A 26,299-nucleotide genomic window follows, 5' to 3' on the forward strand; every position below is an offset into this window, starting at 1 on the left:
GTATTTGCTCCTCATTGGGAGCATTTTTGACTCTGAGTCAGAAGGTTGTGGGTTCAAGCCTCATTCCAGAGACTTGAGCACATAATCTAGGCTGACACTCCAGTACAGTACTGAGGAAGGCTGCAGTGTCAAAAGTGCCATCTGCCCTCTCAGTCGGACATAAAAGAAGGACGCGCTTATTTGTTGGAGCCTCAGGTTCTGCTTCTGGCACCACGTGGATAGAATGATTCGACTGGGGGGTGCGGTGGAGTTTGATGGGGTCGGGGCTTGTCACCTGTCCGTCAAAAAATTGCAGTACAAGTGGGGGCGGGGGGGTGCTGGACAGATGCCTGCCTGTCAAAAAAAGTGCAGTACAAATAATTAGTCCCATAAAAGAATCCATGACACTATTTGAAGAAGAGTATGGAGTTCTCTTGATTTATGGCCAATGTTTATTCCTCATCCAACAGCACTGAAACAGATTTTCATTTATCCCATTGCTGTGTGCAAAATGGCTGTTGTGTTTACCTACATTACAACACTGACTACATGTCAAAGGTACTCCATTGGCTCTGAAGAGTTATAGAACATCCCGAGGACATGGCATGCGCTATATAAACGCTCGTTCTTTATCTGCAAACCTTAATTTATCTCCTTCACAATTCAGTCAATTCTCAGACAATATCACCAGCAGAAATAAAATAAAACTCTTCATAGAATTAGAAATGCAAATCAAGAAAAGACAAAGTGAATCATAATTCTATCAGTTCCATTTTTTACCAATACATATACATCAGGGCAAAGCTCATTCTTTAAGTGTTTTTTTTCCCTTTGATGTTGACTCATTTGATCTTTTTCTTTCAAACTACAAGTACTACTTTCCCTAATTTATTGCTTTTTCCAGACAATTGTTTCTCCACGTGAGATGAAGTCAGCTCTGTGCAAATGGCCCCTCTGTTTTCTGAGTGCACAATTAACATTAATTGCTTCTCTCACCAATGTCCACTGTTAATAGGCCCAGAATTTTAAAAGGTAAAAAGAGGTCAATTATTGGTATTCTATTATTGAATAAAAATTAAGAACTTGGGAGTAAATTTGTGTCTAATTGAGGTTTTGAAACACCCATCTAGTTTAACAAGTGAAGCAGCGCTAATGCACACTTTCGTCAAGAGAAGTTCAACTGTCAGAGACTAAATAATTCAGGTAAATCAGCTTTGCTGCATATTTTGTGATTTACATCAATACAAAAGATGCAACATAATTACAATGAGAAGGGCAAGCATTTGGATCTCGGTTTCTGTAATCTATGCACCTGTGAGTATGCTCACAGGTTTAACCAAAAGAGTTGTAGAACTGTTACAGGGGTCGTTCAGTCCAATTGCCTGCCTCTCTTCCGCGGTTACATCTGAGCCAGGGTGTCCTTGGAGATGGAGCATGTGGTGTCCACTGGTACTCTCGCGGCCTTCTGCGAGAGGTGGGCGCCGGAGGGATTGGAGTGCATCATCACCCCCGGCAACCAAATTTTAATTTGATTTTATATGTTTTAAAGTTTAATTTGTTTTATTGCTGGGTTTTAGTGTCCCCCTCCCCTTTTACAGGGGGCACTTGTATAATTTGTGATTTTAGTGCCCAAACAAAAACACAGAAAAACACAAAAAAAAGAAACAAAAAAAAAAAGGGCACTTAAAAACTGTTTGGAGTGTTCCCCTCCTTTAATCAGAAGGCACTTGAACTAACTATTTATTTTGTCTTCAACTAAAAGAGTTGTAGAGCTGTTGCAGGGGTCGTTCAGCCCAACTGCCTGCTTCTCTTCCGTGGTTACATCCGAGCCAGGGTGTCACTGTAGATGGAGCACGCGGTGTCCACAGGTATGCTCGCGGCCTTCCGTGAGAGGTGGGCGCCGGAGGGACTGGAGTGTATCATCACTGCCGGCAACCAAATTTTGATTTGAATTAAGCTTACTGCCAAAAGTTAATTTTATATGTTTAAAGTTTATTTTGTTTATTGTGCTGGTTTTTTGTGTCACCTCCCCCCCCCACCCACCCCCCCCCCTTTAACCAGGGGGCACTTGTATAATTTTTGTTTTTGGTGTCCTTAAAAAAAAAACAAGGGGGCACTTGATTGAAAGTTTCTGGAGTGTCACCAACCCCCTGCCCACCCCCCACCCTCCATCTTTAACCAGGGGGCACTTAATTATTGTTTCTACAAAAATAGTTGTCGCGCTGTTGCAGGGGTCGTTCAGCCCAACTGCCTGCCTCTCTTCTGCGGCTACGTTTGCACCAGGATGGCCCTAGAGATGGAGCATGCGGTGTTCACTGGTACCGGAGGGACTGGAGTGCATCATTTCAACAGGGAGCAACATTTTAATTTAATTTGATTTGTCAAGGCTCCCTTTAATGTTAATTTGTGGGATTTTTGTGTTCTTACAAAAGTGGGCACTTGAATTAACGTTCTACCAAAATAGTTGTAGAGCTGTTGCATTATGAGTGGCTTAGCCAGTCACGTGATATTCACAAGACTCCATAAAACCCCAGTCAGTTGGGTCTAGGTGATCCACAATGAGGTACCTTAGCTAATTTTGCTAAGTTAAGGAGTGATTTGGCCATAGTGGACTGGAAACAGCTACGTATGGGTAAATCGGTGTTGGAACAGTGAGAGGCATTCAAGAAGGAGATCCAAAAGGTTCAGGCCAAACAGATGGCCTTAAAGAAAGCTGGGAAAAATAATTCTAGAGCCCCTGGATGTCTAGGGACTTACAAGGGAGAATTAAGAAAAAAAGGGACGCTTATGTCACATATCAACGGCTAAATACTTTAGAGTCTTTAGAGGAATATAGAAAGTTAAGAGGCAAAATTAAAAAGGATATTAGGCATGTTAAGAGAGAGCACAAGAAATTCTTGGCCAGTAACATTAAGGAAAATCCTAAGATGTTCTATAAATATATTAAGAGTAAGATGGTAATTAAGGAAAGGGTAGGGCCTATTAGAGAACATGAGGTTAATCTTTGTGTGCAGGCGGAAGATGTTGTTAAGGTTCTTAAGAATACTTTGCATCTGTCTTCACAAAGGAAAGAGATATGCAGATTCTGCTATAGAGGAGGAGTGTGATATTCTGGATGAAATAAATATAGTGAGAGAGGAAGTACTAAGGGGTTTAGCAGCTTTGAAAGTAGCTAAGTCCCCAGGCCCGAATGAAATGAATCCCAGGCTGTTGAGCAAAGTAAAAAAAGAAATTGCAAATTGACCATCATTTTCCAGTCCTCTTTGGATATGGGCATGATGCCGGAGGATTGGAGGACTGCTAATGTAGTATCCTTGTTTAAGAAGGGGAAAAAAGGATAGGCCAAGTAATTACAGGCCTGTCAGCCTAACGTCAGTGGTGGGAAAATTATTGGAAAAAGTCCTGAAAGACAGGATAAATCTGCATTTGGATCGGCAAAGATTAATTAGGGACAGTCAGCATGGATTTGTTAAGGGAAGATCGTGTTTGACTAACCTAATTGAATTTTTTGAGGAGGTGACTGAGAGGGTCGATGAGGGAAGTGCGTACAATGTAATATATATGGACTTTAGCAAGGCTTTTGATAAGGTCCCGCATGATAGATTGGTCATGAAGGTTAAAGCCCATGGGATCCAGGGCAAAGTGGCACGTTGGATCCAAAATTGGCTTGGAGGTAGGAAACAAAGGGTAATGATTGATGGATGTTTTTGTGACTGGCAGGATGTTTCCAGTGGGGTTCCGCAGGGCTCAGTACTGGGTCTCTTGCTTTTTGAATATAGGGAGTATGATTATTAAATTTGCAGACGACACTAAAATTGGCTGTGTGGTTGATAATGAAGAGGAAAGTCATGGGCTGCAGGAGGCTATCAATCTATTGGTCAGGTGGGCAGAACAGTGGCAAATGGAATTTAATTCAGAGAAATGTGAGATGATGTACTTTGGGAGGGTTAATAAGGAAAGGGTAAACACATTAAGTGGTAGGCCACTTAATAGTGTAGATGAACAAAGGAACCTTGGAGTGCTTGTCCACAGATCCCTGAAAGTTGCAGGCCAGGTGGATAATATGGTTAAGAAGGCATATGGAATGCTTGCCTTTATTGGCCAAGGCATAGAATATAAGAGCAGGGAGTTTATGCTTAAATTGTATAATACTTTGGTTAGGGCACAGCTGGAGTACTGCATGCAGTTCTGGTCGCTGTATTATCGGAAGGATGTGATTGCATTGGAGAGGGTATAGAGGAGATTTACGAGGATGTTGCCAGGAGTGGAGAATCTTAGTTATGAGGACAGATTGAATAGGCTGGGTTTGTTCTCATTGGAACGAGGAGATTAAGAGGAGACCTCATCGAGGTGTACAAAATATTGAGGGGCCTGGACATAGTGGATAGTAAGGGTCTTTTTCCATTGGTGCAGGGGGCTATTACGAGGGTGCATAGTTTTAAGGTGGTTGGTGGAAGGTTTAGAGGGGATTTGAGGAGGGGCTTCTTTACGCAGAGGGTTGTGGGGATCTGGAACTTGCTGCCTGGAAGAGTGGTGGATGCAGAAACCCTCACCACTTTTAAAGGATGGTAGGATGGGCACCTTCAGGGTATGGACCAAGAGCTGGTAATTGGAATTAGACTTGATGACCTTTTTTTGGTCGGCGCATATATAATGGTAAGTACTGCAGGGAATAGAATATGGCCAGGGTGATCTCTTGGTTTAGTTTCGATCGCCTGGATGGGTTGGAGAGGAATTTTTCCAGATTTTTTTCTCCCTAAATTGGCCTGGGTTTTTATCTGGTTTTTGCCTCTCCCAGGAGATCACATGGCTCTGGTTGGGGTGGAGTGTAGATGTTTTTTATTATAAGGGGTATTACAGTTGTGTGGGGCGGAATGGTTGGGCTGGGTGCTCTTTGCATTTCCGTCATTGTTCATGGGTTTGTATGTAACCTTTAGGGCTGCTGATGAAGGGCCGTGCAGCTCTTTGTCGGCCGGCGCAGACACGATGGGCTGAAATGGCCTCCTTCTGCGTTGTAAATTTCTATGTTTCCCTATGTATACAGTTGTGAGCATAGTGGATGAACTGGTAATGTGTAGTGTGATCATTAAACCTTTGTTAATAAACCAACTAGTTCTTAAGAGCAATGTGTAGCTTTGAATTCTTAAGCAAAGAACTCATGAAACTAATACATTACAGTTTCACACCCAACAGCTTTTTGGGGGAGAGAGATCAAGATATCCACTACCCATTATGTGAAGAAGTGCTTTCTGACATCAACCTGAGTGGCCACGCTCTAATTTTAATGTTATGCCCCCTTGTTCTAGGCTCCACCACCAAAGGAAGTAATTTCCCTATATCTGCCTTCATCATCTTCTACATCTCAATTAGACCACACTACGTCATCTTCACAACGAACTGCAATACATACAAAGCTAACTTTCTGTGGTTTAAAACTGGAATATAAAAAAACTACTTGCCAACACTTGGGAAAGAACATTTTTCAGTTCTTGCTGCAAAGAGGTGAGGAGACAGCCCAGAAATTACAGAAGTGAATAATGTCACCAGGAGTCAGACAATAAGTGCAGGATTTCGCCTTGTGACTTTGTTAACAATTTATTGCATCATTACTTTAATGCGAGTTATACATAGAGATGGAATAGAGAATTTTCTTACTGTCTCGGCTACCATTTGAGTATAAGGCTCAATACTGAGGGTTCACAGGTTATTTGACTGCAGTGAAGGGGGCCTGGGTGATTAAAGCTATGTCTGATACTGACCCAATCCCATGTCCAGATATGTGCAGTTTCTAGCAAACAAGATGATGAACCAGAGCAGGGGCCCTTCCATTCTCCAACCAATGGGCAATGGTCCAATGGCAGGTCCTCAAATGCCACCCAGCTGAGATCAGCTAACTCAGTGCAGGTTGGGAATTGAATTGAGAGACTGAGGTGGAGACATTTGGCAGCGCCCCGTTTGGGGCGTTAACTTTTGAAATTTTTAAAATTTTGCGCCAGGCACAAAGGATTCTGAACTTCGACGAAATTGGGCTTTAGCGCCCCAGAAAGGAAGTGTGGCGCTAAATCAAGCACTAATGACCTGATTGGGGCACGACAGGGACGCTACCACCAGGGCGATAATGAAGTTCAGGTGCAATGCATTCAGCAATGACCCTTCCATCCTTCCATTCCAGCTCTTAAAGGGGAAGTTATATAATTGTGCAGCAGCTCATTTACAACATTGCTGGATCTGAAGGCGACCTGCGAGGAAGTGAATCCCCTAATGGCAATAGCTGATTCCCATCCCAGGGAGAGAGCTCGTCACTTCACAGATGTGGCACTGGAGGCATTGGTGGCTGGAGTGGAGTAAAGGACTGCTCCCGGCCAGTAGAAGGAGGCCATTGCCCCAGGTCTTCAGGGCAATATGGAGGGAAGTGGCACAGGCGGTCTCAGCCAGTATTCTGGGGCAACGTAGCCTCACACAGTGTCGAAAACAATTCAATGACCTCAGTTGGGTGGTTAAGGTGAGTACATGCTACAACATCCTACATCCCAGCATCTGAACCTCTGTCTGTGCACACTGCGCAAAGCACTACACCTCCACCACTTCCCCACCAAACATCTGCATCTACTCAAACTCACATCCACATCTCACTCCTTGCCTACAATCACATCTATTCAATGATGGCAGGCATACCTCCCAGACACATAGCTGGACGCTGTCTCACACACATTCGTTTCTTGTGCATGCAAAGACATTACACTTCTCCCTCCTTAATGATGAAGTTATTATAACAACATCATACATAACTTGCATGTTTATACATAACACAGGATATAGACTTTTTTTTTCCATATTTACAAATTAAACTTAATCACTTGTTTTCTGTTTCGAAGCGGATACCTAAAGTCTCAGAAACTGGAAATTCTAACAGAGTGTCAAAGTCGTGCTATAGGTGTCTGGGACAACACATTGCTCAAAGTTGTCCCGATGTGAAGGCAGAGTATTTCTTCTGCAGAAAGACTGGGCATCTTGCGAAGGCATGCCAACTGAAGGGTAAATCAGCTTTCAAAGCTATGAGTCCAGTGTGCAAAGTTATGAGTAGAAATCCCCAGAGACTACATAGCATGGAAGAACAATGACAGAACGAGAAGACGTTAGAGTTACACGTCATCAGGAGCACGAGGTTAATGGACAGCAATTCAAAAAGTATCAAAATCCACAAAGAGGTTGCGGGATTCAAAATACCAATGGAAATCGACATGGGTGCATCCGTGAGTGCAGTACCAGAGTTGTTATACCTCGACAAATTGTGGAATTTCCCATTGGAGAAAGCCAAGATAGAGCTGCAAGGCTACTTGGGAGAGAATATTCCTGTGGTAGGTCGTATCACCGTACTGGTGAAATATAAGGATCAATTTCAGAACTTGCCTCTAATAGTAGTGAAAGGAGACAAGCCTGCCTTACTAGGAAGAAATTGGTTGAGATCACTGAAGCTGGATTGGAGTGAGATTTTCCGTGTGGAAGCGAGATTTGCATCAACGGATGAGGTTATCAAGAAGTATCCGAAAGTGTTCCGCGAAAAGGGCAGTCCCATCCAAGGCTTCAAGGTGAGTGTTAGGGTACAGAAGGATGCTAGATTGGTTTACTACAAGCCACGTTCCGCACCATATGCACTCAAGGAGAAAGTTGAGCAAGAACTCAAAAGACTAGAGACTAAGAACATTATTTGTAAGATAGATCGATGTAATTAAGCTACACCCATTTTTGTTACACCTAAGTCCAAAGGTAAGGTAAGATTGTGTGGTGATTGTAAAGTAACCGTAAACCAGGTTCTAGAGGATAATGACCCCAATACATTGCCAAATATAGAAGATTTGTTCACAACACTGACAGGTGGTCAGATCTTCTACAAAACTGGATCTTCCAAATGCCTACTTGCAGCTAGAACTAGATGAGGAGTCCAAGTCATGCATGACTGTAAATATTCATCTAGGCCTATATCAATTTAATAGGCTACCGTTTGGAGTGTCTTCCACCCCTGCCATATTCCAAGGGGTGATGAACCAGATTTTGCAAGGTATTGAAGGGGTAGTATGTTATTTGGATGACATACTAATTTCAGCACCAAATAGGCAAATTCATAATAACATATTGAATGAAGTTCTCAAATGGCTAGAGAAGCACAGAGTACAAGTGTCTGCTCATAAGTGTGAGTTATTTAAAAATTCAGTGGAGTACTTAGGGTACAGAGTAGACAAAGATGGTTTACATCCAACCATAGGAAAGCTGGATGCAATCAAAAATGCACCCACTCCCAAGAATGTCACTGAACTTCGTTCATTCTTGGATCTTTTGAACTATTATGAGAAGTTCCTACCAAATTTCGCTACTGTATTACATCCACTGAATGAACTTTTGAAAAAACAGGTCCATTGGAAGTTGTCAAAAGAATGCGATACAGCAGTCAAGGAGTGTAAAAGCAAATTGGTAGAGAGCACCATGTTAGTTCAGTATGACATATCTAAGGAGATTAAGCTAGCATGTGATGCCTCTCCGTACGGAGTTGGGGCAGTGATCTCTCATATATCACGTCGTGGGGAGGAGAGACCAATTGCTTTTGCTTCACGCATTCTCAGTGCCAGTGAGAGTAATTATGCGCAAATTGAAAGGGAAGCCTTGGCATTAATTTTTGGGGTCAAGAAGTTCCACAAATACTTGTATGGTCGTAAGTTTACCATCGTTATGGACCATAAGTCCCTAACAGCAATCCACCATCCAAAGTCCCCAGTTCGAACATTAGCTGCAGTCCGAATGCAGAAATGGGCTTTGATTTTTGACAGCATATACATATGATATTGAATACAGATGATCAGCTGATCACAATAATTCTGATGCAATGTCTAGATTACCTTCCCCTGCACCCGACAGGGAAGAGGTGTTCTATTTTCCATACATTGATGAATTGCCAGTCACAGCTGAAGAGATTGGTAGAGCAACTAAACATGACCCAGTGATATCAAAGATGCATGATTATATTGCAAATGGATGGCCAAACCAGGAAACAGACAAAGATATTCGTCCATTCTTCATTCAAAGGAATGAATTATCAGTTAATAAAGATTCTATCATGTGGGGTGCAAGAGTGGTTATACCAAATAAATTTAGGTCTAAATTATTAGCAGACCTCCATGACCAGCACCTGGAAATGTGCTTGACCAAGTGTTTTGAACGCAGTTATTTATGGTGGCCAGGTCTTGATAAAGATATAGAGTACATCGTGAGTCAGTGTACGACATGTCAATCGGTAAGCAAGCAATCACCACCAGTACCATTACAGCCATGGAAATGGCCTCCCCAGGTGTGGCAAAGGCTACATATTGATTTTGCTGAGTTAGAAGGACAACAATTGTTCATTGTGATTGGTAGCCATTCGAAGTGGGTTGCGGTGTTTCCAATGTGGAAAATAACAACAAGTAAAACATTGGACATTTTGCGAAGATTATTTTCTTCATTTGGCCTCCCAGAAGAAATTGTTCCGGGTAATGGACCACAACTTTGTTCAGAAGAATTTGCACAATTCACCAGCAAAAATGGTATGAAACATACTAAGGTTCCACCATACCATCCTGATTCGAATGGTGCAGCAGAGCGCACTGTACAAATTGTAAAACGTGCCCTCATAAAACCAATGTTAGTTCCAAATCCAAAGAAATGACAGTTGTCATTGGATCACAAATTGGCTAATTTTTTGATTACATATCATAATACTCCTCACACAACTACTGATAGAACACCAGCAGAGTTGTTTCTCAAACGACAGATTCTCATTGTTAAAACCCAAATTTGGCACAGTCCGTAGAAGAGACACAACTAAGACAGAAAGAGAATCATGATAGAGATAGAGTAAAAGAGAGAAGTGTGAAATTAAACCAGAAGGTGAAAGTGAAGAACCATCACCATAAATGGTTAAAGTGGTTACTAGGAAGAGTGGTGAAGATACGTGGTCCTCACACATAATTGGTAAAGATGTTTGATAATGGACAGGTTAGGTTTGTTCATATTGATCTTATTTTACCTACAGACATGGAAGGAGTTGAAGGGGGGAATGATTCAATTATTTCTGACTCATCAGATACTTTTGATATACCAGTAGCAAATCCTACATCTCATGTACTGGAAACAAATCCAAGAGAAAATCAGAATGTAAGTCTGAGTCAGACTCAAGAAAACAAACAGCCTGAAGTTAGAGTGAGTTCAAATGAAAATCAAGGAAATTCCATGGAGTAAAACGTTCCTCAGGATGAACCTCGAATGAGTTTAGATTCGACATCATGTTTGGAAGGTTCTGTTCAAGAACGAAGGTATCCTCTTTGAAACAGAAAACAAGAGGTTAAATTAAATTTGTAAATATGGAAAAAATAAGTCTATATCCTGTGTTATGTATAAACATGAAAGTTATGTATGATGTTGTTGTAATAACTTCTTCATTTAAGGAGGGAGAAGTGTAATGTCTGTGAGCTTGTAATGTTTGTAGCGCCACACTGTGGATGTGGACATATTGTGTACTGCAACTACAGAGTTAATAATAAACAGAACCAGGTATGTTCCGGACGCTTCCGTGTGAGCTGTCTGCCATGTTAGAAGCTGTGTGTGCTTGTGCTCTGTGATTCCTGAGATGAAGAGGTTGATTTATGAAAAAAGGTTGAGCAGATTGGGTTTTTACTCATTGGAGTTTAGAAGAATGAGAGGTGATCTTATTGAAACATATAAGATACTGAGGGGGCTCGACAAGGTAGAGAGGATGTTTCCACTCGTGGGGGAATCTAGAACTAGGGGGCATAGGTTCAGAATAAGGGGTCGCCCATTTAGAACTGAGATGAGGTGGAATTTCTTCTCTAAGTGCAGTAAATCTGTGGAATTCTCTGCCCCAGAGAAATGTGGAGGCTGGGTCATTGAATATATTTATATTGGAGATAGACAGATTTTTGAACAATAAGGGAGTGAAGTGTTATGGGGAGCGGGCAGGGAAGTGGAGCTGAGTCCATGATCAGATCAGCCATGATCTTATTAAATGGCAGAGCAGGCTCGAGGGGCCAAATGACCTACTCTTACTCCTATTTCTTATGTTCTTATGTTATATTCTTCTGACCCATGTCATGGGCGATGTGGCAGCTTCCATTACAGCACAATTGGAGGCAACGCAGCATCTTAGTACTGCAATGCAGACAATGCTTGCTGTTATCGAAGCTCAGACTACTCTTATGCAGTCTCAGCAAGATGCCATGCAAGCTCTGACTGCTGCCATCATCGCTGACTCCACCACAGTCCACTGGGGATCTCACGCTGTCGCAGCAGGCCACCAATCTATGCTCCAGCTGATTGGTAGGTATACTGAGATGCTGCCCCAGGGGAGTGGCAGTGGGTCAGTAGAGCGGGAACATGCTGTCCTCTCTCAGGATGACAGCATTCCTGATCCCACCACTGCCACTCCGCCATGGCACTTGTCGCTGCCTGTCATCCAGCCATCCCATGCTGTCGTTATCCAGCCTGAATTGGAGCAGTATACAGCCGGGCCATCCAGGCCCAGGGCTAGTTGAGGGCATCCTGCAAGTCCATCTGTAGTCTCTGGCATGGACATTCAGCAGCCTTCCCACCAGCTGCAGGAACTGGTGGGACACTACGTAATAGCATTAGATTAGGAAAAGGCAGTGTTAAAAGTGGATAGAAGATTTTGCACAAGGGTAATTAGTAAATTGTTGTTGTGTAATATATGTGGCTAATGCATTTGCAGAAATTTCGTCTTGGATTGTTGCACATTTGGTGGTCTCTTTCATTTCCGTTTTGGGGTGTGGTATGGAACACAAAATTGATGTAATAATAGGGGCATGCTGAGCAACCGTGAAGTGACCTGGAATTCATTGGAACTGAAGTCTGATGAGGCAGTCACGGACCGCCCTTCCAGAAGGCCAATTGAGTGGCTGCCACCTTCGTCGCTGCTGTTCCTGCTCCTGTTCCTCCTCGTACTCATCGTCCTCCTCCTACTGAGGTGGTGGAGCTATGGCTGGTGGCAATGGCTGCACCTTCACGATGGGCAAGTTGTGCAGCATGCCTCAGATGATGACCAAAAGGGACACCCACTCAGCCGAGTCCTGGAGGACTCCTCCCAAGTGGTCAAATCATCAGAACCGTTACTTAACCACTCTGATGGTCTGATCAATGATGTTCCTGGTGGCAGCATGGCTCTCATTGCATAAGCACATAAAAACATAAGAAATAGGAGCAGAGGTAGGCCATACGGCCCTTGAGCCTGCTCCGCCATTCAATAAGATCATGGCCGATCATCGACCTCAACTCCACTTTCCCGCCTGATCGCCATATCCTTTGATTCCCCTAGTCTCCAAAAATCTATCCATCTCAACCTTGAATATATTCAGAAATTCAGCATCCACAGTCCTCTGTGGCAGAGAATTCCAAAGATTCCCAACCCTCTGAGTGAAGAAATTCCTCCTCATCTCAGTCTTAAATGGCCTACCCCTTATCCTGAGACTGTGATCTCTAGCTCTAAACTCTCCAGCCAAGGGAAACAACCTCTCAGCATCTGTCAATCTCCTTCCGAATTTTGTATGTTTCAATGAGATCACCTCTCATTCTTCTAAACTCCAAAGAGTATAAGCCCATTCTACACAGTCTCTCATCATACGACAGCCCTCTCTTCCCAGAAATCAATCTAGAGAACCTCTATTTCACCCCTTCCAAGGCAAGTATATCCTTTCTTAGATAAGGAGACCAAAACTGTGCACAGTACTCTAGGTGTGCTCTCACCAAGGCCATGTACAATTGTAGCAAGTCTTCCTCACTGTTATACTCCAACCCCCTTGCAATAAAGGACAACATATGAGTGCTGGGCACAAGTGTTGGGGTTGCCTGCTGGTTGCCCCAGTCTCTTCTCAATCTTCCTCGCTGCCATGCTCCACCTCGCAGTCAACAAGCTCCCCGCTGGAGTGAAACTAAACTACAGAACCAGTGGGAGCCTATTCAACCTTCGCCATCTCCAGGACAGGTACAAGACCACTCCAACCTCTATCGTCGAGCTACAGTACGTGGACGATGCCTGCGTCTGCGCATATACAGAGGCTGAACGCCAGGACATAGTCGACATATTTACTGAGGTGTACAAAAGCATGGGCCTTACGCTAAACATCCATAAGACAAAGGTCCTCCAGCAGCCTGTCCTCGCCGCACAGCACTGCTCCCCAGTCATCAAATTCCAAGGCGCAGCCCTGGACAACGTGGACCATTTACCATACCTTGGGAGCCTCTTATCAACAAGAGCAGATATTGACGACGCGATCCAACACCGCCTCCAGTGCACCTTCAGATCCTACAAATCCCCTGGGAGACAGACGCACCAGCATTAGCGTCCTCGACCAGGCCAACATCCTCAGCATTGAAGCACTGACCACATTTGATCAGGTTTGCTGGGTAGGCTACATTGTCCGCATGCCAGACACAAGACTCCCAAAGCAAGCGCTCTACGTGGAACTCCTTCACGGCAAATGAGCCAAACGAGGAAATGTTACAAGGACACCCTCAAAGTCTCCCTGATAAAGTGCAACATCCCCACTGACACCTCGGAGTCCCTGGCCAAAGACCGCCCGAAGTGGAGGAAGTGCATCCGGGAGGGCGTTGAGCACCTCGAGTCTCATTGCCGAGAGCATGCAGAAATTAAGTGCAGGCAGCGGAAAGAGTGTGCGGCAAACCTGTCCCACCCACCCTTTCCCTCAACGACTATCTGTCCCACCTGTGACAGGGACTGTGGTTCACATATTGGACTGTTCAGCCACCTAAGGACTCATTTTAAGAGTGGAAGCAAGTCTTCCTCGATTCCGAGTGACTACCTATGATGATGATGATGGGGATGCAGAGCAGAGTCATGAGCCAGGTGTTAGCCAGGAGCTAGAATTGATAGCCCTTGCGTCCGACTAGCCAGCCACAGCATGATGTGGTGACTGGAAGAGAGCTGGCATACTAGTCTGGCGCAGGATGAATGCATTGTGGCTGCTGCCAGGATAACGCTAATTGACGGTGAGGATTTGGCACGTGTGTTGTACACCAACTGCATATTATGTGAGTGTTAGCCTTTGCGGTTACGGAATACCTCAGGATTATTAAGCACAAAGTGACGTGGGTGCAGTCAATTGTGCCCTGCACCATGAGGAAGCCCGCTATCCTGGCAAAGCCACATGCACGCTCATGCTGCTTCTCTTTGGTAATGGGGAAGGAGATTAGTCCCTCCTCCTTCTATAGAGAGCATCTGTGAACTCGCAGATGCAGCAATGGATGGCAAACTGGGAGATGTTGGAGATGTCTCCTGTTGCATGCTGGAAGGATACACTAGCGTAAAAATTGAGGGCGATGCTGACCTTGACTGCCACTGAGAGCACCGTCCTCACCCTAGTCTGAGGCTCAAGGTTGCAGGAGGTGGCAGAGCTCTGTGACCACGTCCTTACTGAAGCGCAGCCTTCGAACACACTGTTCCTCAGTGAAACTGATGTAGGAGAACTGCTGTCTGAATACCCTGGGTGGGTAAGGCCTCTTGTTGGCCCTCCTATTCTGGACACATTTTGCATTCTTTCTCTGTGCCTCAGTTACCTCCGACATTGACGCAGGAGGGCGAGATCCAGTGCCAACACTGCCCCCATGAACGGATCCAAATGTTGGAGTTTCAAATCTGTCCTCCAGCCGACCTACGACTGAAATCCGTCTCCTCTATCTGCCGTTGCTAATGGCAGGCGCACAGCCAGGGGGCGAGAGCCAATTTTTCTTCTGGTACGCTGCGCATGGCAATGATGTCACGCTCTCTGGGCGCAGTAGATCGAGCGCATTGCCGTACTGCCGCCACTGAACTTCCGCCGAATTTAACGGGAGACGCTGATCTCCCCGTTCCCGGTCACAAACCCATTTGCAACCCTTTGGCACCCCCTGGAGGTGCTAACTGTATGCACAAAGGAGCCCAATTTCAGCCCCCCCCACTCCCCCCGCCCTTCCCCCAATCTGGTTTGTGAGTCTGAACTATTCACAGAATAAATTGACCGAGCAATCGGGGAAGCAATAGAATAATAAGTTTATGCTAACTTCCTACAGTGTCTTTATCATGTTGCTTTTCTGTCAACTGATCAGTATTAGAAGGAGAAATCAGGTAACTGATAGCACTGGCTTAACCTTTTGAATATTTACAATGTGTTACTGCCTCGCTGTGGCAAAGAGTAAACAAGTTGCAGATGAAAAGTCCTAATGCTGCCTGAATATAATTTGTGTAATTTGCCTTTATTCAGAAAGACAGACAATATTTACTTCTGTAGCACTTATTCACAATGTCTGTAAATTATGTGGCGTGTTCTTTTCCTAAAAATCTACATGTCAATTTGGGCCCATTTCGTAAGTCCAAAATTAATCGGCCGATGATCTTTGTTTGCTCGAACTATCTCAGAAACAAAACTGTCAATTATTTGGCGCAATTGCCTCCTCTCGCTTTGTGAAGACAACATTGTGCTCAGCTGCTAAGCCGCCCGATGTTCCCCAAAAACATGTTGTTTCTCACTGTCAAGGATAAGGCAGGAAAATGGCCCACTTGAGTGAGATGTTTGGGGGTGGGGGAGGTAGAAAGTGATTGGTCCCCATGGAATCAGACTAGCAATAAAGCAATGTCAACAGGAAAGGAGAAGGGAGAACATTGTACAAAAACATGAATACTAACAAAAAAAAGAAATACTTTAGTATGTGTCAGTGTTGATAAAATGTGTTTTTATAATTTAAAAGTATTTACATTTACATTTTACAGTGTGACTTTCTTTATCGAAATGAACAATAGGAAGAATCCAAAAGCTTTTGCAAATGTTAAATCACGGTGGAAAGGGTTTCTGCCACGCCCCAACGTACCGCCCTACCCAGAGCTCCGACCCATTGTCGGCCATGCACCGACCCCTTACCGCTCGGCAACGACCCCTTTTCTGCCCCACAGGGGAAATTACCTCATGGGAGCCTGGCCGCCGCTGGTCGGTGCCCCCGACAGCTTTGTGAGGCAGGAAGCTGCCAGAGTCTATCCCAGATTCTGTAGTCGGCAGACAACGGTGGCCGCGGATTTGGCTGGGCTGCCTGGCACCCCCTCTTGGGCCGCTGGTCCAGCCGAACCCTTCATTGGTGGCCCAGTGAGCACCACGAAGGCCTCTCTAGGCCTGGCAGTATCCCTGCCCTTTAACTGAAGGGGAGGGACGTTGCTCTACGTCAGCTCCCAACCCGAACCCGCCTCTACACAGCCTCAAACAGTGCCCCAAAGTGCCGGGAGGCGATGTCACAATTAAAAAGCTGAATTTTCCACCTCTTCCCTCTGAATCCCACTGGACGTTAATTATCCACACAAAACGAGGCAGAGTTAAATTGTCCCCGATGAATCTAGTTTCTGTGAATACTCAGTCAAAGGTGGACTCATTACAGGAGAAAAACTGTGTGCAGGGGTTATATCCGTATGGAATCCAGATAGTAACTCTGCTCACATGGTGCAAGATATGCTGGCTCTCAATTTGTTTGTACACGTCAAATTAATGGCTCTAACATGAAATAAATTTTATCGCATAAATCGCATCTCAGGCTGCAAAATTTTAGTTCTGGAAAAGGCATCTGAACTCCATGGCTGAACTGGGAATTGCATCATTCAGGTCCAACATCTCATCTTGATGGTCTTCCGACAGACCTCCCCTTCCTCCAGCAAGGCACAGCTCATAACCAACACGTTTGCGGGGTGATGATAGTGTCGACTCCTCCCTCCCCTTCCCTCAGCAAGGCACAGGAAAGGACGCATGCAATTTAAAGTGAAACAGTGAACTTTTACCATCAAATACTTTTGTTATACATTTATGATGCTCTTAGTCTTTAAAAACAAATTGTTAGCTGACTATTTTCGACTGTGTAAACATTTGCAATGATGAATTGAATGTTAAAAAATATAAACAGTTTAAAATGACTTCATGGGTTTCTTAGTGCAATAAAGAATTTACATTGAAGCGAGTCATACAGAGAGTTGGGATAAATGGGCCATTTTCAGGTTGGAAAACTGTAACTAGTGGGGTGCCTCAGGGATCAGTGCTGGGGCCTCAACTATTTACAATCTGTATTAATGACTTAGATGAAGGGACCGAGTGCATTTTAGTCAAATTTGCTGACGATACAAAGATAAGTGGGAAAGCAAATTGTGAGGAAAACACAAAGGGCTGAAATTACCCTGTGCCAGTGTTGCGGGGAGGTAACCTCCGAACCCGGGCCTTTTTGCACTCAGGTCAGAAATACATAAGAACATAAGAAATAGGAGCAAGAGTAGGCCATTCGGCCCCTCGAGCCCGCTCCATCATTCAACAAGATCGTGGCTTATCTGATCTCAGCCTTCATTGCACTACCCTGCCCACTCCCCATAACTGTTGACTCCCTTGTCTTTCAAAAATCTGCCTGTCTCCACTGTAAATATATTCAATGACCCAGCCTGCACCACTCTCTGGGGTAGAGAATTCCAAAGATTCATGACTCTCTGAGAGAAGAAATTCCTCCTCATTTCCATTTTAAATGGCGACCCCTTTTTCTGAAACTATGTCCCCGAGGTAGTAATCCACAAAGGTAATAATCTCTGGATTACTACCTGAGCCACGAGCAAATTTGCATAGGGTAAATAAGATCAAAGATTGGTGTGGGAGAAATGGGTTTCAATTGATGGGGCACTGACACCAGTACTGGGGTAAGAGTGAACTGTCCCATTGGGATGGGCTTCACTTGAACTAGGCTGGGACCAATGTCCTGGCGAATCGAATAACTAGGACTGTAGATAGGACTTTACACTAAATAGTGGGGTGAAGGGATCCGATGAGCGGAAATGTAAAAAGAGAAAGGAGAAGGCAAAAGTGCAGAGTAGCAATAGGGGCATTGATATAAGTGGAAGAGTATGACCGGAAGGGACAGAACGTATACACATAAGACAAAACTAAAAGCTGTATATCTGAATGCACGCAGCATTCGTAACAAGATAGATGAGTGGACGGCACCAGTAGAAGTAAATGGATATAATTTGATTGCTATTACAGAAACATGGTTGCAAGGTGGCCAAGGATGGGAACTGAATATTCAGGGATATTTGCCATTTCGTAAGGATAGGCAGAAAGGAAAAGGAGGTGGGGTAGTTCTGTTAATAAGGGATGAGATCAGTGCAGTAGTCAGAAAAGATATTAGCTCAGAAGATCAAGATGTAGGATCAGTTTGGGTGGAGATAAGAAATAAAAAAGGCAGGAAATCATTGGTGGGAGTAGTCTACAGGCCCCCAAACAGTAGCTACACTGCAGCACAGAGTATAAACCAAGAAATAATAGAGGATTGTAAGAAAAGTACGGCAATAATCATGGGTGATTTTAATCTTCATATTGATTGGACAAACCAAATTGGCAAAGGTAGCCTGGAGGAAGAGTTCATAGAGTGTTTGCGGGCTGGTTTCTTGGAACCAACCAGGGAGCAAACTATTTTAGATCTGGTAATGTGTAACGAGTCTGGATTAAATAATGATCTCATAGTAAAGGATCCTCTGGGAAGAGTGATCATAGCATGGTAGAATTTCAAATTCATTTTGAGGGTGAGTAAGCTAGTTCTCAAACTAGTGTCCTGAACGTAAATAAAGGTAATTACAAAGGTATGAAGGCAGATCTGGTTAAAGTAGACTGGGAAAGTATATTAAAGGGTAAGGCTGTAGAAAAGCAGTGGCAAATATTTAAGGAGATATTTCATAACTCTCAGCAAAGATATATTCCAGTGAGAAAGAAAGACTCTAAGAGAAGGATGAACCATCTGTGGCTAACTAAGGAAGTAAAGGATGGTATCAAATTGAAAACAAAGGCATACAATGTTGCGAAGAACAGTGGAAGGTCAGAGGATTGGGAAATTTTTAGCAACCAGCAAAGGATGACTAAAAATATGATAAAGAGAGAGAACATAGCTTATGAGAGTAAACTAGCAAGAAATATAAAAACAGACAGTAAGAGTATCTACAGGTATATAAAAAGGAAGCAAGTAGCTAAAGTAAACATTGGTCCATTAGAGGATGAGACTGGGGAATTAATAATGAGAAACAAAGAAATGGCAAAGACATTGAACAAATATTTTGTATCGGTCTTTAAGGTAGAAGACACTAAAAGCATCCCAATAATTGATAATCAAGGGACTATTGGGACGGGGGGGACCTTAAAACAATCACTATCACCAGAGAAAATGTCCTTGGTAAACTAATTGGACTAAAGGTGGACAAGTGCCCTGGACCTGATGGCCTACATTCTAGGATCTTAAAAGAGGTGGCTGCAGAGATAGTGGATGCATTGGTTGTAATCTACCAAAATTCCTTGGATTCTAGAGAGGTCCCAGTGGACTGAAAAGCCGCAAATGTAATGCCCTTATTTAAGAAAGGAGGGAGACAGAAAGCAGGAATGTATAGACCAGTTAGCCTAACCTCTGTCATTGGGAAAATGCTGGAGTCCATCATTAAGGAAGTAGGAACAGGACATTTAGAAAATCATAATGCAGTCAAACAGAGTCAGCATGGTTTTATGAGGGGGAAATCATGTTTGACAAATTTGCTCGAGTTCTTTGAGGATGTAACGAGCAGGGTGGATTAAGGGAAACCAGCAGATGTTGTGTATTTCGATTTCCAGAGCCATTCGACAAGGTGCCACATAAAAGGTTACTACACAAGATAAGAGCTCACGGGGTTGGGGGTAATATATTAGCATGGCTAGAGGATTGGCTAACTAACAGAAAGCAGAGAGTTGGGATAAATAGATCATTTTCAGGTTGTCAAACTGTAACTAGTGGGGTGCCACGGGGATCAGTGCTGGGGCCGTTATACTATTTGCAATCTATATTAATTGCTTGGATGAAGGCACCGAGTGACTTGTGACTAAATTTGCTGATGATGAAAAGATATGTGGCAAAGCAAGTTGTGAGGAGAACACAAAGAATCTGCAAAGGGATATAGATAGGTTAAGTGAGTCGGCAAACATTTGGCAGATGGAGTATAATGTGGGAAAATATGATATTATCCACTTTGGTAGGAAGAATAAAAAAGCAAATCATTATTTAAATGCAGAGAGACTACAAAATGCCATGGTACAGAGGGATCTGGGGGTCCTTATACATGAAACTCAAAAAGTAAGCATGCAGGTACATCAAGTAATTAGGGTGAGTTGGACCGACAATCGGGAGGGAGGGGGGACCAGGAGATTGCGGGGCTGGAAGGTGTGGGGGTCGGCCGATCACACCAGAAGATTTTCTTGAGGAGCTGGGGGGAGCACTCCTGTTCTCCTCCTGGCACACAAATAGTACTGTAAACAATATTTACTGGCTGGATTCAGCTGCTCCAGACTTCCTTTAGCTGCCTGGTTTCTCATGCCCTCTGAATGCCGGCCAGCCAGCATTAAGTTCTAATGACTGCCAAAATCTGAGGAATGGAGCCTCATTAGCATATTATAATCACTGACCGCATTGCCAAGGCGGGTTACTCAGATGCCCCCAAACCCAAAGTGGTTAAGCCAGAATTAGGCGCATTAACGGTGGGTTGGGATTTGGTTTCATATTTTTGTCCTTTTAACCCCCACCCCTGACCCTCTCCCACCCATCGTGGGGTGGTAGAAATTCTCCCCAATGTGCTCTGAGACTCGCATTGCCGCTGATATATCTTAATTGAAAACTTCAACAAATAATGCCGCCACACAATATAAGTTGGAGCATGTCCTGCTGCCAATTCCACAGTGTTTGGTCAGGCTGCATCTTCTAGTCACTGGAAAATAAAACATTCATCCCAGGAGGACATGCAGAGAAGAGCCACGAGACTGATATGTCAGAGGATTGAATTATCAGGAAAGACTGGAGAAACTTGGACTTTTCAGCCTTGAATGAGTGCACAGACTCAAACTGGTGAAAAACAAATTTCAGGACTGATGTCAAAGTTTTCCCAAGGCTTGAAACGGAGGTATGGATCGGGTAATTGAAGCAAAAACCTTGGAATCATTTAAAGAGTTTTTTTATTCGTTCATGGGATGTGGGCGTTACTGGCAAGGCCAGCATTTATTGCCCAGCCCTAATGGCTGTTGTGTTAGTTCTGGAGCACAAGTCTTCAGCACGACAGCCAGGATGTTTTCGGGGCCCATAGCCTTTGCTGTATCCAGTGCGTTCAGCCTTTTCTTGATATCACGTGGAATGAATCGAATTAGCTGAAGACTGGCTTCTGTGATGGTGGGGACCTCAGGAGGAGGCCGATATGGATCATCCACTCGACCCTTCAGGCTGAAGATGGTTGCAAACGCTTCAGCCTTATCTTTTGCATTCACGTGCTGGGCTCCGCCATCATTGAAGAAGGGAATAGTCATGGAACCTCCTCCTTCTGTTAGTTGTTTAATGGTCCACCACCATTCACTACTGGATGTGGCAGGGCTGCAGAGCTTTGATCTGATCCGTTGATTGTGAGATCACTTAGCCCTGTCTATAGCATGGATGTAGTCCTGTGTTGCAACTTCCCCAGGTTGGCACCTCATTTTTAGGTACACCTGGTGCTGCTCCTGGATGTTATGTTGAAGAGGATTCAACGTTTTTATAAAATGGATGGATGAGATAAACTGACTTCCTGGATCTATAATTATCTTGTGATAGGACACAGAACAGGAAGATGGTTTGTGGTATTATTTCAGAGATTTCAAGACAATTCGCTCAAAAATAGTTTTAAACTGAGGGTTCGTAACCTTAATTCAGAAAAATTTAATTGTAGAATAGTATGAAATACGCTTCTGGAATAATCCGAGACTAAGGCTTCACAGGCTCACATACACCAAGAAAGTGGGAAATTAAGCAACAAAGGATTAGATATGGAGAGATAAAAGCAGCAATACGATTTGCAAGCTGTCCAGTTATTTTGCGGACACAAATCTTTCCTCAGGGGAGTCGGTAAATGGAATTTTCCAATCCTGGTGCAGAACTTGGAAAAGGTCAAGGGAAAAGAATATTTCCACTTCAAAGAGAAGAATAGTCAGATGTTGTAAAACTACATTATTCCAATTTAATCTCTGGGACTCTTTTTCCGTGCCTCCTTTGAAAGATTGGCGTAGCAATGAAATGGTTCACGGATCAATTAGTGATGGACAGAAAGCTAAGCTGTACAACCAACTCCTGTCAGATTTTACAATTTGCTTCTGGAAAATGAAACCGTTTTCAGGAGGTGTCAACGGGAACAAAAATACCATCTGGCTCTTGGGGGAGGGGGAGGGTAACGGAGACAGCGACAGTGGGGAATTGTTCACGAAAGTTTTAGTCTGGGGCAGGTTTAGTCTGGGGCAAATTTAACGGGGGTAAGGCTGGGTGTACGAGAGCCAGTTCTACAAACCGGCGTTAGTTACAGGTAACCTCACCTGCCGGGTGTGACTATCAAGGAATCCAGCCCCACACTTTCCATGTGCGGTCAGCAGGCGATATTTCCCATCAGTTGCGCACAATTGTAAAATCAGCCCCATGAAGTTTACATGACCTGCCACCATGAACAAAGCAAGGCAAGGATGCTACTTGAGGAGTATGGCTAGATGGGGGAAAATAAATTTATTAGAGGAATGAGGAACAGACATGGCAGTAAAATTGTACTATCTACAAAGGCCTTGGATGAGGAGCCTGGACTTAGGCTAAAGGAAGGCCTCAAACAGGAAATTTGAAGTTAGGCGGCCTCCTCTCTAGTTGTTCATACTATTAAGAAATCAGAAGCTGTCTTTCCCAACAAGATGTTTTCATTTCAAACAGCGTTTGCTGGCATATAACCGAAAGATTTTGAGGTACACCTTCTTTCTCAGCCTTTGCACCAGATGCCGCTGCTCTTGGAACCTTGAATTGAGCAGGCTGTTGGATGCTTCATAGCAATCCACCTTGCTGCAGCTTAAGTGGGCTTACAAGCCAACCGTCCCTGTTTGACGCAGACATTTATTGTTGTGAGGGCTGTGCCATGTGCATTGTTCAAAATGATCGCAGATCAGCCCCCCTCCCCTCCCCCTCTCCCCAATGTCTCTCTAGAGCTTTGACCAGCCGATGCTCCACCTGTGATTGATGGCAGTGTGCACTGTGGCAGGAATTCTTGGGAGATTCCTACTGGCCATGTACAATGCCAAGGGAGTCGAGGGTTATGAGGGGGCAGGAAAGTGGAGTTGGGGCTAAGATCAGATCAGCCATGATCTTATTGAATGGCGGAGCAGGCTCGAGGGGCCAAATGGCCTACTCCTGCTCCTATTTCTTATGTTCTTACGTTTTTAATCGCAGCAACAGCACCAGTAGGTAAGCGCTCCTGAGTGGCAGCAGATGGAAGGGAGGAGTGGCAGTACTTGGAGCTGGAGAGTGGGGTGGGGGAATCACTTTGGGTTCGGGGGGGGTCGGGGGGAGGGGTGATTGCGAGGAAGCAGAGGGAAGGGAAGCTGAGCTCAGTCCTTTAGGTAGCTGCGGCTGACTGGTTCGATGAAAACCCAAATGTTTTTTTTTGAAGATTAAAAATCTATCAACTGTGAAATATAAAAGAGCTTAAAGATAACCAGAATGCACCATTTATTTGTTTAAAATGTTATATATCTCTGGACAAAATGCACAAAATTTTGGTTGAGGGACAGAATTTAGTGCCAATAGCTCTGACTGGAATGATCTTATAGTCAATAAGACAGAGTTTGATTCCTTATTTGATGTCAGGCAATATTGTTCAATATTTGTTTTCTCTCAGTAGTAGGTTGCCTGCTGCCACCGAGATACAGAAAGTTTAAAATGTGAAGAAAATAATTTATTTCTCAAATGGAAAATAGGGAATCATTTTCAATAACATTGAACAGAAGCCACATCCTTTTTAACTTGAAATCAATGCAATGTTAAGGATCACTGCAGATTTCACAATGCTGGAATTTGCTCCAAATAAAGGAACATAAATTCGAGTAGGATGGAAAACTGCCAGTAACAGCGCCGGCCAAGGCTAACGGCCGCCCGCAGAATGAGCACCGGTATTTTGGTGCTGCCTGCTAATTTACAGGAGCGGAGCAGAGAGTCTGTGGTGCAACACGCTCTTTTCGGCGCTAAGCTCAGCAGGAGGCCAAAGGTTGTGTCTGTTACCGCTTGAATTTAAGGAGAACGAGGAACAAACGTGTCAACCTGTAGACCATCTACAAAACAATTGCCAGATTTATTACAGCAATTTATCTGCCACCTGCTCATCAATCCATCAATGGTACAGTTTTGCATAGCTCTGGAACCTACCTATAGAAATGTGTCATCTTTTAAGTCAGGCTCCGGCTCCGGCTCGCAACATTTCTACAGAGCAAAAAATGGGTTCAGCAACTTGTTTATTCATTAATGGGGAGTCTGTCGACTGTGCCTGGAAAGTCTGTGCTTTGATCGATCTCCATTGGAGGTGATAAATTGTTAGTGGCGATGATAATTTGTAACGACCTGTTAGCGTTGGCCTTTCGCTTCATATAACGATGAACATTTTAGTTTCAGTCACAAACTGTTGCGAATAAGTCTGCTCTCGTCTCCCCCCACCCATAATCATCCATTTACAATTATAACCAGAACCGCCTCGAGTAGACTTCGTCCTCAGAATTAGATCCTTTCCATCAAATTGAGCACTGGTTGGTATGTGTACCTGCGAGCAGGTATAGCATGTGTATGGTGGTCAAGCACTGTCAGCGGTTGTATGCACAGGCATGCTTTGGAGAGAGCGGTAAGAGGAGCGGCGAGCTCCAAAATGGATGAGCGTGCGTCAATTTGCCGTTGTATATCGATTGACGTCACTCTCCTGCTAATTAAAAGACTTGTTACAAGCACAGGCAACGGCAGTGCTGACCTGCTGAAAATGGCAGCTTCCGCAGGACCTGTTAGAAGCGGACGAAAGTGAGGCAGCCGCCATTTTTTTTTACCAAAACGGGCTTTAACAGCCAGTGCTATCACCTCCAATTTCTAGGCCAAAGTGTATTTAAAAAAATTAATGTTTCTGTAGGGACTCCACTCCCCACCGTCGCCCCCCCAAAAAATATCTTGTGCTTTCAGGCTTCCACACATTTCAAAATGAAGGAATGTTGGGTATATACACAGCCTAAGTTACAAGCCTCAGTCCTACTGCACTTTCAGTGTAATTTCTCATTTTGACATATCATCAGGTTATATTCAGGTTGTTTTTAAGTTGTCAGCTTTTTTGATTGGTCAGCCTTTGCAAATCTTCAATTAGGCATATATTCATCGCAGTAACTATTTGTACTAAGCCTCCCTGAGTCCCGACCCTCCCCGAGCAGTCCCCGAGCCTCCCGCAGAACCGGAGCGAGCGGGTGGCGGGGAGAGCGAGAGGCAGGCAGGGAGAACGAGAAGCGGGGAGAGAGAGCTTGGTTGTGGTTGGGTGGGGGGGGGCAGAGAGAGAGAGAGAGAGAAAGAGCTTGGGGGTGGGGGTCAGAGAGAGAGACAGCTTGGGGGGGCAGAGAAAGAGAGAAAGAGTTTGGGGGTGAGGCAGAGAGGGAGAGAGGGAGGGAGCTTGGGGAGGGGCAGGGGGGGCAGAGAGAGAGAGAACTTGGGAGGGGGGCAGAGAGAGAGAGAGAGAAAGCTTAGAGTGGCAGAGAGAGAACTTGGGGGGGGCAGAGAGAGAGAGAGCTGGGGGGGGAAGAGAGAGCTTGGGTAGCAGAGAAAGAGAAAGAGAGCTTGGGGGGGAGAGAAAGCTGGGGGCAGAGAAAGAGAGAGAGAGAGAGAGCTTGTGGGGGGGGAGTGGGCAGAAGTCACAACACTGTCACTATTCACTTCATACCCAATAAACATGTTAACAAACTGCACACAATGCCCCATCTATGGGAGGGGGGGTAAGGTCTTGTGCTTGGGTAAGTGTCTTCAGCTGTCGGAGGGATTGCTGGGATAAGGGTCTTCATGTGACGGAGGGATTTCTGGGGTAAGGGCCTTCAGCTGGTGGAGGGAAGCACTTACACTGGGGTAATGGACTTCATCTGAGGGAGGAATGCACTAATGCTGGGGTAATGGACTTCGGCTGGAACTTGGTGGCTTTTGAGGACATCTATCCTCTGTGGCTTCTGAAGTCAAAATGGATCGAATTACAAATTGGAAATGCACTCAGAACTTGGCCTGGGCAGTTCCAGTTACACATTCCAGAGGAACTTCTGGGTGTGACATATTCTCCAAGGGGGCCAATCAGCAATAGGTCTGGAAAGCCAATCAGAGAAATGGCTGCATTTCAGTTAGTACAAATAGACACATCCTA

The sequence above is a fragment of the Pristiophorus japonicus genome, chromosome 20 (assembly GCF_044704955.1).
Source record: "Pristiophorus japonicus isolate sPriJap1 chromosome 20, sPriJap1.hap1, whole genome shotgun sequence".
In the NCBI taxonomy this organism is placed as follows: Eukaryota; Metazoa; Chordata; class Chondrichthyes; family Pristiophoridae; genus Pristiophorus; species Pristiophorus japonicus.